Genomic DNA, 7,081 nt, shown 5'->3' with positions numbered 1-7,081 from the left:
ACCCACTTATCGAACTCAACGGGGAGGGTCTCAGCCGTCACTGATAACCCACTTATCGAACTCAACGGGGAGGCATAGACAGATGAGGCCGTGCAGCCTGCGGGCTCCGGAGCTCACTCCCGCTGTTCCCACTCGGGGGGCTCCTGGGGGTGGACGCAGCCCTGCTCTCCGAGCCCCCATGGTGACGGCGCCCTCTTCTCCCAAACGCCGGCAACGCGAAGGATCCTGGTCCCCTCGGGAAGGCCGACTGTGCCTTTTGTTTTAAAAGCCACTGATGTCCGCACACCAGCTATCACTCTTCCCCACCACCCCTTACAGACCGTTGGGTTCGGCAAAACTCACATAGAAGCGAAGACCTTCTCACCGTCTGTTGTCAGCCAGGCTGCGTGGCAGCAAACTTTGTAGGGTCGCAAGTGATGCTTCCACTGCCCCCAGGCCGTCCCTGGACATTTACCCTCCGTACTTTGTGCAGAATTGTATTCCTATGCCTACTCCATCCTCTGTAACGACCCCCAAATAAAAGTTCGTTTTGAACATTTTTATACGCCGAGTCATTGCCTGCCTAATTTTCTCGAGTCCATAGAGCACAAACTTTGCCGTGAACCCCAAAACACTGCATCCGGGCCCAAGTGCGAGCCCTGCACCCAGCTCAGCACCGCGCAGCTGTGTTTTTCCAAGTTTCAGCAGATTGAACACAAGCCTGTGGTGGTGTCGTTCGTTTCCCAGGGAACTGTCTGTGTTTATAATGCGTTAGTGTTTACAGAAGACACCTGCACCATCACTCATGGGGATTAGCAAGATGGGTACCAGTCACTCACCAGCCCCAGCACAACATCCCAACAAAATCCCAGTGTTTCCAAGATATAGCCTCCAAGACACATTTCCGGCTTCAGTTTCTCTGGAACCTGGCTGACCTTCAGGCACCCAACTCACAGAATTTATTTTTACCCTTTAAAATTCAATCTCATATTAAACTTTTTCTAAGTACAATTTCTACAGTTAACAAGGTGACAATGTTATAATAATAATTCCACATGATAATGTTACTCGAAGGAGATCAGCACCTGCCTGGCCTGCATACCCCCAGCGGCCGCCCAGGACGAGGACTCTGCTCCGGAGGGTTAAGTGGGGACGTGACTCCAGGCAGTGGAATGGGACCTGGGCAGAGCGACCCAGGAAGCAGGGCACCTCACTAAGGGGGCTGCCACTGTGGGGGGCTCAGGGTTCAATCCTGCGGGGACCCACCGAGGGAGGCCACAGAAGGACACTCAGATGGTCCCCCCCAGGCGTGGGAAAGGCACATTTTCAGCCTCCATCTCTTGCCCCCACGGGTCAGGCTGCCTCACATGTCCGGGGCTGAGGGGGCTCCTAGCACCCCAGGTGGAGGTATCAGAGAACCAGGTGAAGCTGATGCAAGGCATTGTAGGCTATACCTGTGGACATCTGGTTTCCGTAGCAACAGCTGCAGCGGAAAAGGTGAGCCTAGAGGCTGAGGCCAGGGCCTGAAAGATGCCCAGCACGGGGAGGTGATGGCACAACTGTTTTAAAGATTCTTTAAATTGTATAGTGTCTTGTAATTTTCAAAAGTTTCATATGCACGATTTCATATGGTTTAGCTTTGATGCCTCTGTGAGGTTCGCACATCAGAGGTAGGTGCCCAGAATTAAACACTGAACCTCACACCTAAAATACATACGGCGAGAAGACCAAGATCTCGATACATAATTGGATTCCAAAATGTCGACCATCAAATATAAACCAAACACAAATAATCCATAACCCCAACACCCGTTTGTGCAACGAAGCTCGTGACCCTGTGCAAGGACAGCAGGTGAAGATTCCTAGTCTGGGTCAAACAGCCAACCTTCTGAACCTTGAAAATTCAAACTCTGCCCTTCACAGACCCTTGCATGTTGCGTGAGATTTTTCTGGCCTAGTTTCTCAAGGCTGAGAGGAACCACCACCCCGGAAGCTAAGTGTACGTGAGTGGCTGACGCTGCCCCCCCCATTTTCCAGAGAGTAGGTGCCCTGAGCTTAGAATCACTGTCTCGCGACTGCTTCATAAGGTGGCTTTCCTCACCCCTCGCACAGACGATGCCAGGACCCACGTTAAACCAGAGGAGATGCCTCTGGAAGCATCCTGGCTGGTCGGAGGGGCACCAGGAAAGACGGAGGAAGTCCTGGAATATCGCTCCAGCTTCCCGCTGCCTAAGAGCGAGTCCGGAGGACCCCGGGGCAGCTCTCCGCTTGGGGGCCACCAGGGGAGCTGAACCGAAGACCCTGCTCGCCACGGGGGCGTCCTGAGAATTAAATCAGTTCCTACGTGTGAAAGGGCCCCAAGAGAGCTGGCATGCACACCATCGTGTGAGTTTGGTGTCGTGTCCCAGCCTCAAGAAGAAGGGGTTGGAGACTCCCTGCCATTGGAGGGTTTTAAAGATGTTCCCACGGACAAGAGGTATCCAACATAGGCTGTGCAGGGGTGAGGTAGAAGCCTTCTGAAGGTAAATTCCTGACACGCACAGAAGGGGTGATATTGAGCTGCGGGAGGACCGTGAAGCGGCAGGACAAACCCAAGTGAACGGTTTGCAGGGTATAAATACGGGAAATGGCAACCCTGCCACTGGAGAGCTACGTGGCACGTGGCCCGGTCAGCACACTCAGCAAGTACCACAGGTACACGTGAGCCACTGGGGAGGGTGACGTGAGCACAGAGGCGCCCATCTCGTCCATCTGCCCGAGCGACACCAGGGCTCAGATCACACCTGGACGTGGCCCTACCTACAGGCTGCCGTTCCCAGAAAGAGGCCATCGCTCTTTTCTTTATATTTATAAACGTGGCATATTTATTTATTTATTCCTTTGACAAGTATTTTTTCAAGAACACATGTGTTGAAGGCACACATCACTTGTCCTGAGTGGTAAGAATACCGCACGGAACAAGACACTTAGTGCCTGCCCGTAGAAATTTTAGTTTACTGGGGGATACAGGCAATAAAAAAAGTAATTAAAATAAAGCGCCATGAATGTTATTAAGGGAGAAATTAGGGGTACAGGAGGAATACAGAGCAGAGATATTTGAACCAAAGAATTCCTCTTGAAGGAAGTGATTTTTTTTAACTGTTTATTTTATACTGGAGTATAGTTGATTAACCATGTTGTGTTAGTTTCAGGTGTACAGCAAAGTGATCCAGTTCTACATATACACGTATCTATTCTTTTTCAAATTCTTTTCCCATTTAGGTTGTGAGAGACTATTGAGCATAGCTCCCTGCGTGATACAGTAGGTCCTTGCTGGTTGTCTATTTTATATATAGCAGTGTGTACATGTCAGTCCCAAACTCCCTATCCCTGCCCCCCACCCTTAAGCTCGTTCTCTAACTCTGTATGTTTCTGTTTTGTAAATACGTTCATTTGTGTCATTTCTTTTTCGATTCCGCAAATAAGCGAGATATCATACATCACTTATTTTTTAAAAAAGAGAAACAGCAGGTGTTAGGAACTAATTGGAGGGGGAGGGGAGAATGCTAACATGGGTAACTTTGGAAACAAGGGAGGCCTGAAGCCAAAGGCCAAGGGCCCGCCCCCCTCATGGCTGTGCTCCCCCTATTGCAGCCTTGACCCACATTGTCTGCTGCAACTGAACAGTTGGGGAATGGATGGGGGCACAGGGAGTGCGTTTCCCGCTGCCTGAGACGGGGTTTACAGGGAGTGCGTTTCCCGCTGCCTGAGTGAGAGAGGTCGGCCAGACCAGGTTTGGACATGGGCGTCAGGATCTACATGTGTACTTCCTTGCTCTCAGCTGGAGGGCTCTAAAGAAACACCCCCAGCCCCGCTGGCAACAAGCACACCTAGCCCAGATCTGGGCTTCGGACACTTTCCCCAGTGAAAGGTCCCAGGGCTCCTTGGAGCAATGGCTGATTCTAGGACGAGTGCAGGAAACACACAAGATGAACCTGGAACACAGGTGGTGCCAGAAAGTAAGAAAGTACTCAAAAATAAACCCCAGGGGCTTCCCTGGTGGCACAGTGGTTAAGAACCCATCTGCCAATGCAGGGGACACGGGTTCGAGCCCTGGTCCGGGAAGATCCCACATGCCGCGGAGCAACTAAGCCCGTGCGCCACAACTACTGAGCCTGCGCTCTAGAGTCCACAAGCCACAACTACTGAAGCCCACGTGCCTAGAGCGCGTGCTCCACAACAAGAGAAGCCACCGCAATGAGAAGCCCGCACACCGCAAAGGAGAGTAGCCCCCGCTCGCGGCAACTAGAGAAAGCCCACGCGCAGCAACGAAGACCCAATGCAACCAAAAATAAATAGTAAATAAATAAATAAATTTTAAAAAATAAATAAACCCCAGAGATGGGAATGGGTCAAAGGGACACAGCAGCCAACAGACACAGCTTCCCGTTCACAAAAGCTGGGATAACGTGATCAAGAAGGAAGCCATCCGGGGCTTCCCTGATGGCGCAGTGGTTGAGAGTCCGCCTGCCGATGCAGGGGACACAGGTTCGTGCTCCGGTCCGGGAGGATCCCACATGCCGCGGAGCGGCTGGGCCCGTGAGCCATGGCCACTGAGCCTGCGCGTCCGGAGCCTGTGCTCCGCAACGGGAGAGGCCACAACAGTGAGAGGCCCGCATACCCCCCAAAAAAAAAAAAAAAGAAGGACACCATCCTGAATTATAACCCAAAGAATCAAATAAATGTCCGTGAGTCCATACCAATATAACGATGGAATCAATAAATGAATGGGGAGGAGAGACAAATCCTTGTAAAAACACCCAAAGTGGGTAGTTATTCTACCATAAAGGAGGGGCGTGTGCGCTGTGCCTGGCGACGTCCTTCCAGAGAGCAGAGTGTGGAAGGAGCGGAGAGGGCACCTGTGCCGCGGGGACCGTGAGCCACACACCTGGGCCATGCGATCAGTGATGAGTCACGGTAACGGCGGGCGCCCCGTGAGCGTGACCTGAGGAGCGTGCTTACCTCTGTGCTCTTCCTCCCAAACCTCCACCCCAGCCTCATCAGGAGAAACACATCAGACAAATCCCGGCCAAGGGGTGTCCTACAGAACACCTGTCCGTACCCCTCAAGGCTATCAAGGTCACCAAAACAAGGTGGTCTGAGAGGCTGTTAGAGCCATGGGGACCCTAAGGAGATGAGACTAAATGTCATGTGGTGTCCAGATGGGACCCTGAACAGAGAAAAGACATTAGGTGAAATTAAGGGCATCCAAATAAAGCATGGACCTCAGTTAATAATAATGTAAAGCAGGAAGAAAAGAAAGGACAGTGGACTTTTTAGGAGCTGGTGGAAATGGGTGTATCTGAGAGCAGTGCAGGCCAAAGGGTCCCGCTTCGAGAAGTGGAAAAGATCGGGCCAAGTGCTAAGGGAACGGGGAGGGGGTGTGACATAATGGGGGCAGGCGGGGTGGGGTGCGGAGGGGGGCTGGCCCTGCCTCATTACACAAAGGCAAGAACAACCCCCGGTTCCATCAGCCACAGCGGGAGCAGATTCTGCCTCAAAACATTCCAAACTCCTGCAGAGGCCACCCCACCTCTTGCTCTTGGACACAAGAGCAAGTGCCCAGGGCTCGCCCCCCTCTGGTGGGCTGCGGTCATCGGCGCAGGTGCTCCTCGCGTGCAGGGCCGGCGCAGAGCTCGGAGGTGGAACACGAGTCAGCTCCATCCCCCTTCTCTCGGGAGGACAAACCCATCTCCAATCCACTGCCCACAGCAACCGGGCTCTGAGCACCGGCTCACCTCGGCCAGAGGGAGACGTCGCAGGAGATGAAGCTGCCGGACGTCTGTGGGAGAGGGTTGCTGGCACAGCAGGCAGTGCTGATTCAACCAGGAGGGCGGGTTCAGAAATGACAAAGCGGTTCTCTTAAGACACCGGCCTAGCGGCCTGTGAAAAGGCCAACACCCAGATTACAACATAATCCCCCTCAAAACTTCCCACGCAGGACACCTCGAGGCCACCAGGAAATGCCCGGCCAGGAGCTGCTGTTGAGAAGAAGGTTTCTGAGGACACTTGGGTGAAAGTCTGCAGCGATGGCTCCTGGGCCAGGCTCAGCAGGTTAACCCACGGCTGTCCGTGGCCTCCCAGCCACAGAGCAGCTGCATTTGAGCAAAGGGAAAGAAAGAATGTTTGAGGTCCCAGCTCGAACCCACATCCAGCAGAGGATCCCCTCTTTCTCCATTGGCTAGCTCACTGAAGCAGCTGAAGCTTCCCCAGAACTGACCTGGTTCCCTGGTCGGGAACTGGGCCCACGAGCGACCACGGCTGGAAACCCGTGAGCAGTCTCAGACCCCAGGACCAGTCTCCCTGGCGAGAGCCCAGGCTGGCACCCAAAGTCCACTTGGGACAGAGCCCAGAGTGAAGCCTACTTTTTAGGGCAGCAGTGAGGGTGCAATGCCTACCTGCTGTTGATGGAGAAGGTGACGTCCTGGGCCATCCTCCAGAACGCGGGGTCATTCAAGGGCACGAGCTGGGGGTGCTCAGAGCAGATGGGCAAGAGAATCAGACTGTTCAGGCGGAAAGGGCTGTGGGAACTCAGCCACCCCTGCCTTCAAGTACAAAGACAGAAATAATTTCCTAGGATGCTTTTTCCCCTCCACAGTCTTCAAAGACAAGTTCCTAGGTCTCCCAGGTGTCTCACTAGCAAAGACACACTTTGTGGAAAAATAAATACAACTTCCACCCACTAAATGGGAAACTAAGCCACGTCAATGAAAAGTAATCAGACTGACTCGTTTTCACTTTTGAACGGGCTACAGTTGCAAAATGGAAGTTTTAGACCTCGAGATCTGCTTCAGTAACAGGACATCTCAATTGGAGGCCTCCCCAGTCACATACAGGGGGCTCTGATGGTGTTTCCATCACACAGATGGGGCTCGTTTGCTTACCCAGAGGACGTGCACCACCCGGGAGCAGAGGCAGGGCTACAGACCACAGCATCAGAGATCATGGGCTCTCCGCAGAAACACTGAACACCTCCCCCCAAAAAGTACTGCTCGTGAAACATTGTTCACCAGCCTCTGCCCCACTTTGCTTCCTGTCAAGGACTGAATGCTTGTGTCTCCCA

At 53.0% G+C, this 7,081-nt stretch overlaps 1 protein-coding gene across 4 annotated transcripts in view; it reads left to right on the top strand.

Annotated features, from left to right (window-relative positions):
- Window positions 1-646, top strand: part of COL4A2 (collagen type IV alpha 2 chain) — a 169,448-nt gene extending 168,802 nt beyond the window's left edge. For 3 of the 4 annotated variants that reach the window (XM_029209811.1, XM_029209809.1, XM_029209810.1), the window contains exon 47: window positions 1-646. This exon is cut by the window's left edge and continues 704 nt beyond it. The gene's annotated coding sequence lies outside the window, so the exon portion shown is untranslated. The other variant, XM_029209812.1, reaches the window with a different exon arrangement.
- Window positions 647-7,081: the final 6,435 nt, after the last annotated feature.

The sequence above is a fragment of the Monodon monoceros genome, unplaced genomic scaffold (assembly GCF_005190385.1).
Source record: "Monodon monoceros isolate NGI ecotype Baffin Bay Population unplaced genomic scaffold, NGI_Narwhal_1 Super_Scaffold_8, whole genome shotgun sequence".
Lineage (NCBI taxonomy): Eukaryota > Metazoa > Chordata > Mammalia > Artiodactyla > Monodontidae > Monodon > Monodon monoceros.
This window is presented reverse-complemented; position numbering and strand designations above follow the sequence as displayed.